At 37.3% G+C, this 8,411-nt stretch overlaps 1 protein-coding gene across 1 annotated transcript in view; it reads left to right on the top strand.

Moving 5' to 3' along the window:
- Nucleotides 1-5,720: 5,720 nt before the first annotated feature.
- LOC137171587 (PH and SEC7 domain-containing protein 1-like) overlaps nt 5,721-8,411 on the top strand; it is a 77,654-nt gene continuing 74,963 nt past the window's right edge. The window contains exon 1 of the mRNA XM_067575599.1: nt 5,721-6,199. The gene's annotated coding sequence lies outside the window, so the exon portion shown is untranslated. The remainder of the gene's footprint in view (nt 6,200-8,411) is intronic.

Raw genomic sequence — 8,411 nt, 5'->3', positions numbered from 1 at the left:
CAGATACTCCTTGATCTGACATTTTCATCCTAAATCAGTTGCTACCGCTTTCAAGACGCCATCTTCACACGCTGACATGGCACTCCTGATCTCTGATAAACATTATAAGATGGAGGAAGTAAGAATTTGTAAACATTGCATATCCAGTATTTTATTTCCGTATTCAACAATGAATGAGTTATCAAAGTAGTTCATTTTTCTGTTGATTGACCAACTGAGTGTGCTTCCAACTTCCAACCCTGTGCACAAAGCCAGTTTGGTGTGGAGGAACTGACCTCAGCCCCATCCAACACATCTGGGTTGAACTGGAACACTGACTGAACCTTATCACCCAACATCAGTGTTGGTCCACTGCAGCCAGGTTCCAACATCTGGTGTAAAGCCTGAAACCACAAGAGTGGAGGCTGTTATAGCAGCAGATTAATGTTTTGGAATGACAAATTCAACAATCACATACTATATGGGTGTAATGTTTGGCTGTCTGCAAACTTTTGGCCATTTAATCTATTTTTTTTTTATCTATCTAGAAAATGTGATAAAGTGTCTTTATCACTTCAAACTCTGAGCCTGTTTCAAAACTTTTCAACTCATTTGAACTTTGATTTGAGGGTCTGTCGTGTTTATGTTGTTTCTCTTTGGAGTCTCCGAAGGCCGGTTTGGATGAGAGGAGAAGGGGAAAGTTATAGTTGTGAAGGCCAGAGTTTGTCACAGGTTGTAAATCTAAGAGGGGTCTGGTATCTCATGGCCAGTCACCCTGACATTAGACATCACAGAGACTGATAGATAGACAGATAAACAGGCCAGTAGACCGACAGACTGACCGAAAGGTAGATCAGAGAGAGAGAGAGAGTGCAGAAATACCAACCAATAGGAGGATTAGTGTGTGGGTGTATTTGTGAGTATTTGTGTTTGTGTCTGTTATCTACTCTCAACTCACAGATTATTCAGTTCACAGCGTGTGTTTGTATTAAAGGGAAATTCTGGTGTTTTACGCCCTGGGTGTTAATGTCCTATATGTGGGTATTGTATCAATAGGTTAGCATAACAGTGTGCTTTCACTGTCATTGTAGACATTTACAAGTACTCCATCTTTTCTGACTTTACAACAGAATCCAAAACAAACCTCAAAACTGCAACAAAAGCCTCCAATGTTCAATTTAGACCACTTAGATGAATTATAATTTGTGCTAGCCAAACAAACAAAACATCTCATATCCAGGTCAAATGTAGGCTGAATGCTAAAGTAACCCTGCAATACAGAAATACAGAGAGAGGATAATTAGGCAAATAACTTTAGATTCTTACCAGGGTTCAATCCCAAAATAATCTCTTTTATGGTTACAGTTGGGTTAAAGTTGGGATGTTTACCCTGCCTGTACTCAGCCCAAAGCAAATTGGTGCCTAATGAACATGTAAGAAACAGGTCACATATATTATAGTTTTATTTATAAAAAAAAAAAGGCCTGATAATTTCCTTAAACAGCTGGGCACTGTAGCTTTTAGCAAACATTACACAAACAGGAGTAAATAGTGCATTTGTTGAGGACTATTTTCAGTGGCGGATTAATACACATTTGGTGCTCTAGTGAGTATTTCCAGCATGAGTCAATGAGTCAACAATGCAGCTTTATAGACAAATAAACTATATCCAACTGTGATTTGTTGACCATAAGAAAACTACACATCACCAAACTTATCCTCTACTGTGTGCGTATTGTCCTAAATGTGCGACAGTCTGTGGCTATGTCTGTATGTTTATGTATAAATCTGTGCATGTGAATGTTTGTGTGAGCCTGTCTTTATCTGAGTCCCTATCTGTTTATGTTTGTGAGTCTGTTTGACCTTTTACCTCCAATTATGTCCATCTGTCTGCGTGCAGGCAGTTTGTGTCTGGGGCTCCTTTCTGTCTCCTCTTTTACCTTTGACCTACACTCTACATTCACGCTGCAGCTGATGGTTATGTAATACTCATTCATTCAGTGAATCTATATTTAAAGAAGGTGGTCATATGAAAGTCATTTACTCTCTTTTACAAATGGGTGACCTGCACATGGCACCAAAAGTAGTAGAATTAGATAAAAAAGCAAATCACACATAGATTTTGGTGGGGGTAGGGCAAGATTGTAAGCAATGGATCAAACATTGTGTTTATCAGCTGTACACTGTAGTCATGCTAACTAGCTACCCAGCAATGCAGCGTTACTTCCAAGTAATAGAAGCATACTAATTAACTACATTATTTTGTGGGGGTTAGATTACAAAAAGTCCTGTTCACAACAAAGACATCACTGTGTTCCAGTCCTGGATGCTATAAGAGGTGAACATTAGCAGCTCTGTCTTGCTTTTTATTGGATTTTGGGAAGTTTATACTCCAGGAACCACAGCAACATTACCTCATTTACTTTGCCAAACACATTGGTTAGTTATTATCCTAAAAGCCTTTTCATAAAAGTGAAAACATACAGTTTGAAAATACAAACAAGTATGAAAGCTAATCAGCCTAACAGGGTTGGGTTCGTATCATACTTATGCTAACTAGCTCTACGCCACCAGGCCACTGTCACTAACACAATATTTTATTAAGACATATATTTAAGACACTTTTACAGGGCTTTTGTTTTAAAACAAGTCAGCTAGAAACATTTTTTAAAGTGATCTGGAAACAGCATTTTTAACCTACTCATGGAGCTAGCATTAGTTTAATTAGCTAGCTAGCTGCAGCTGATAAAATCTGCTAGCAACAGTTATCATAGAGCTATGAAGTCCCGTTCCATCTCAAAATCGCATTCATTTTTCCCATAGACAACGTTATGTGACTCACAGTTTTATCACTTCTAGGGCTTGGATCAGCATGAAACTCTCCCAGTTAAATCATCAGTACAAAAGATGAACAACATACGTTAGAAAATATCTGGTTCTTCAGTAAAAAGTCAATGGTATAAGAATTGTGAAGACTGCAAATATTTCAGGGTAGAAGTTAACTACGACTCCCAATGTGCATGTCAGCAAGAATCAGCCAATCACTTAAGCTTAAAATTCAACTTACTTTAACTTAAAATTCAGTCACATGCACCGATAACAGCAGACAGAAGCTAAAGATTACGGTGTTGAGAAAAATGATTTTACAATATACAGAGTGAATCAGTTATTTTTAATTTCTGGGTCATTTTTGAGTGAATTCAACAACTATGGCGTTGTGTTTTTTGTACAACTTCAGCGATGAAGCGTTTTGAATACATTAGCTACGATCTGATTCGCGCCCATGGCTTCTCCTCTACAGCAACGGTGGCGGATTCTCATGGGTATTGTAGTATTTTTAGCTGTCTGCCAAAACTCACAGACAAAACGTGACTTCTCATATTTCTACTCTGTCTGAAATCAATGACACATGTTTCAGTTATTACCAAGAATTCTGAGTTGTAAATCTGCCACCGTTATTGTTGTAAACTGTGCAAGAACGGAAAGCTTGACAAGGTGGCAGCAACAGTTGCAAGGCTCAGCGAACAGTCAATATCTGCCGTCAAGACATCTTGTACCTGACAATGACAGGAAATTGTTTTGGCCGTGATAAATGACAAAATAGTGGAGAAAATACATGTTTAACACCTAGTTTGGTGTCACATTTAACCAATCATTGAAGCTTACCAGCCAGATATTACAGCACATACCATGATGTGCACTCCTCAGACTGAAATTTATTTTTCTTTGTATGGAGTTGAGGTGGTGACAAAAGAATACATGTCTGGGGAAACTTTTTGTATTTTACTCTCTGTAGACTCTCATTTAGTCGGGATAGGGCACTCAAACCAGTTTTGGTCTTTTATGAAGCCTCATTTTGTGATTTAGAACAATAACACAGGAGCGGCTCTAAACCTGTGTCGTTAAAATCTTGCCTAGCGCAGCTTTAACCATAACTTTTCCTTTGATTTGGTCATAAACATGACACTGTGTGTAAATAATTCAGGGGTCAGGTGTAATGTTCTTGAAACAATCCCTATAGCTGTTTGATTCCCTGAATGTGGATGTCAAAATGTTCGCGTGAAGAAAAAAATGGAGAGAAAACAAGAGTGGAAAAGTGTTTTTTGTTCATTCGATGCTTCCATGCTTCTCTTGAATATTTCAGTGGAGTGAGAGCCAGTTTTTACCTGCTACTTTCTCTCTGATGTTTTCAAAGCTTATCAGACATTTTTTGGTACATCAAAGCTGGATTTCACACGTGACATTCATTTAAATGAAAGAAACGTTTTTATTGAACATTCGTCATATAGAATAATCATCTAATACATCTTCTCAGGAGCATTAAAGGGAACTATTATGATGTTGTTCTATATGCTCTAATGAATTATTTAAAACATGGAGCAAAACAAACACTGACGTTACTGTATATGTACAGTACATACAGCATCTGTCTCCAAATATAGACATTCCTGGTCAAAAGTATGTGGACTTTCCACCCATATGTGATGGATGAACATGTTATTCCAAAGCCATGGGAAATTAATCTGCTTCTTTCACTCCTCTGGGAAGACTTTTTGCTAGTTTTTCGAACCTGGCTGCTCTCATTCAGCCACCAGAACATTAACACTAATGTTGGACAATAACGTCTGGCTCGCAGTCGGTGTTCCAGTTTATCTCTAATGTGTTGGATGGGGCTGCGCAGGCCAGTCAACACTAGACTATAGTCAACATAGATGTAAGCAATGTAGGATTTAAAATATTCAAACAATCGGCTTTGCAAATTTTTCATGAGGAAGGAAATGGGTTCTGCACGGTTGCTAGACCACAAAGATAAACAGAATGTGTTTTGGTGAGTAAAACTCAATATAAACATAAAATTTGTTAGTTTACAAGAAAACTCCACAGGGTCCCTTTAAGTACTTTGTGTGGACTGAACTGTGAAAGAAAGACGTGAAAAAATAGCATCAACAAACAATATGACTTTTTAATAGATATTTAATACAGTTTGTTTTAAACAGAGGGGCCTTTTGTTTCTTCTAATTTTCTATCATGCGAGCAGTTATTTTCTATATTAATTGTTGGTCTACATTTCAGGATAATCTCAGGGGGAAGGGCAGACAAGAGAAGAGTTAAATCTAATAAAATAAAAAAATAACTAGGTTTGGTGTACATTTTAGTCATATCTTATCTTTATCTAGACAGTTCATCTGATTTTTTTCATGTGTGATGTCTTGTATTACACATGTGATATGACTAGAAAACATATATCCCTATATAATATTATCTGCGTTATCCCTCCAATATTATCTGCGTTATTATAAAAATAAAAATATAAATATATAAAAATATCAGTTGAAATAGTGTCCTACATGTGCTTTTTTGTAAGGGGTATTTATTATCACTACTCTTTATTCATGCTGTTTAATATTATCAAATCATAATTTCATTAAATGAGCAATTGCATAATTAAAGCATGAATATATATGTATATATTTTTCCAATTAGTGAATGTTGCACCACCCAATATGTGGATCTGTAACTTAAAAAAAGAGAGAGAGACAAAAAGAAGTCATAACTTAATAAAAATGTAATACATACTGTAAAAACAAATACAGTTATACACAGATATAAATGAACAGAGCAAGATGAGGTATTTTTTTAAATAATATTTTTGATGACTGTTTGTTCTGTAGTAATCAACTGGAGTTCTTTATCCCCTCATCATTTCATTGAAGGGGGGGGTGAGAGGAGGGGTTTCACACATGCTTGAGATGTTGCCACCCTGCAGATCAGACCACATGTCCAGTTTCCATCCACTCACATCTGCCACTTTAATTTTGAACTGTATCCCACTTGGAGAGGGGTACAGATTGTACGAGCGCTTGTTGCCCCCCCCCCCCCCCCCGTCTTGCACGTTAGCTCCCTCGCAGCACCTCCCATACCAGCTACTAACTGCTCCACACTGACTCAGCATGTATGTGGAAGGCAGAGGGAAGGGAAAGGGGGCAGGGCTAGGTGATGTGAGCGTGCTAATTGGCTGAGTGTGAGCATTGCTGCCGGGGAAGGGAGACTGGCTGGTTTCACTGGCCGGACAGGTCTCCTATACTCTGCTGGGGAGAAGGAGAAGGAAGGAAGGAAGATGAGAGGGAAGGAAGAAGGGATAACAGAAAGGATGAGACCAGATAAACCATGTGGGAGGTGTAAATCCTGCATGGATGAAGCGGCTGTGAGAGAAGGAGAGGTGAGTGTGAGATTGAGATGAGAGGAGGAGAGGAGAGATTTTTATGTTTGTGTATTTGTGAGTAAAAATGTAGCTGTTAGTGTCTCTGGTGTGTGCTGACAGCACAGGGTCTATCAAGATAAAGAGCTACACAGGTAGCTGACAGCTTTGCACGATGATACAGATGATCCAGATGTTACTTGTCATGCTGTTCGACTGAAGAAGAGATGACTGATAGACAGGAAGAAAAGTGGGACTCTAAAGTATATCGTGTGTTTGTGTGGGAGGGTGAGACTGTGAGTGTGAAGGCATGAATGAGAGAACATGTGTGAGGATGTGTGAAATGAGGGACTGCATATTTTAGTATAATCATTATGTGTGGGCATGTCAATGCATGCAGTGCCACCCCTGTTCAAGACATGTTCCATGTGATAAGTAATGTCAGTTATACCCTCACTCAGCTGCTGTATACTTCACTTATTGTTGTTACTGAATTTCAGCAAAAACATTGTGAAAATATGACCTTATCATGTTCAAGATTCAAGATTTAGTTTGTCATTTTCTTGTGTATTTGCACAACAATATTACTGTTGTCCAAATTAGAGGTGCGATGATTAATCGATTAATTGATAGAAAGATAACATTTACTTGTTGCAGCTTCTCAAATATGAGGATTTTAAACTTTTATAAACTAAATATGTTTGGATTTTTGACAGCTGATCAGACAAAACAAGAAATTTGAAGACGTCACCTTTGGCTGTAAGAAATATAACTACGGTATTAATATATCTATCAATTAATCGATCACGAAAATAAATGTTAGTTGCAACCCTACAGCAACCAAAATGTACAAATGCATATTTTAAGGGTTTGTAATTCTTAACAGTGGAACATACTTCATTGCTTTCAACCATTTGATGGTTTGATATGTGATCATTTGTGTTATAATGAGAAATATTGATATAGGAAAATGTTCTTATCTATATCGTGAGAATGATTTCAACCATGTGACCCAACCAGACTGTACTCTCTCTACTTTGTAGGAAAAGTCTTGACTTAATCATTTGGTCTATAAAACCTCAGAACCTCAAAAAAAAGTGCATCAGAAATATGTTGAGCCTAAGGTGATGTCATCAAATGTCTTTTGTGCAACCAACAAGCCAAAACCCCAAAATATTCAATTTACTATGATGTAAAAGCAGAAAATTATCAAAATTATCAATTTTGAGAATCTGGAACCATTTATCAATTAATCGACTAATTGCAACTACTGTTAACTGCAGCTCTAGAAAAGTCTGACTAGTGTAGTGAATATAGTACAAATAAATATATGAATAAATAGACACAGTAGTAATAAAGTAATTAGACACACTGCACAATGTTATAATACACAATATTGTTAAAGAAATGAAATAAATGGAAGATCAAATACGCTATTAAACCTTTAACACACACCCCACCCCCCCTTTCTGGGAGCTGACCTCAGTGACCGTAACGGTGAATTATGTGTTTCTTTACACGCAACTTTTCCTCGTACTCGCAGTCCCTGACATGAGTGCTGGCTTCCCAAGAGCAGAACAGCCGGTGGATAAAGGTTAAACAAAAAGTCAGTCCACTTTATGCATTTTTCATGGAGTCTGTGCTGCTCTTTCCAGTGAATGTGAGCCCTTACACGAAGGTTTCACTCTTCACGTATGTTTGGATTTAATATTGCAGGATTTAATCTTGCATTTTATAATTCAACCCACATAAAGTAATTTTAACGTAGTGCTGAAATGATGCATGAATTCACTGATTCATCGGTTAACAGTAAATTAATCGTCAGAAAATTTGATAATTGAAAAAATTAAGTCATAAATCAAGCAAAATTGCCAAACACTCTCTGTTAATTATAATAATTTGCTTTTGCTTTTTTGTAAACTGAAGAGGACGTCTCTTTAGATGCAAAATTGCGATAGGTATTTGGACTATGTTGGACAATTTTCGCTCAAAAATATGGCGACATCCACACCATTTAGTTATCATTTCATTTTAAATGTTAACTTAAGTTACTCAAACATATCACGACAATGTTACCTTTCATGAGGCAATGGCGTCCTTATTGATTGACTATTGACCTTTAACGGAATCTGTTTTAGGCTTTGGAAATGGAATAACGACAATACTGTTGACACGATCAGGATATGGAGCGTCGTCATACTGTATATCGTGTATTTTGTAATATCGCGTTAAT

The sequence above is a fragment of the Thunnus thynnus genome, chromosome 20 (genome assembly GCF_963924715.1).
Source record: "Thunnus thynnus chromosome 20, fThuThy2.1, whole genome shotgun sequence".
Classification (NCBI taxonomy): Eukaryota; Metazoa; Chordata; class Actinopteri; order Scombriformes; family Scombridae; genus Thunnus; species Thunnus thynnus.
The sequence above is the reverse complement of the archived record's forward strand: the minus strand, read 5'-3'. Positions and strand labels throughout refer to the sequence as shown.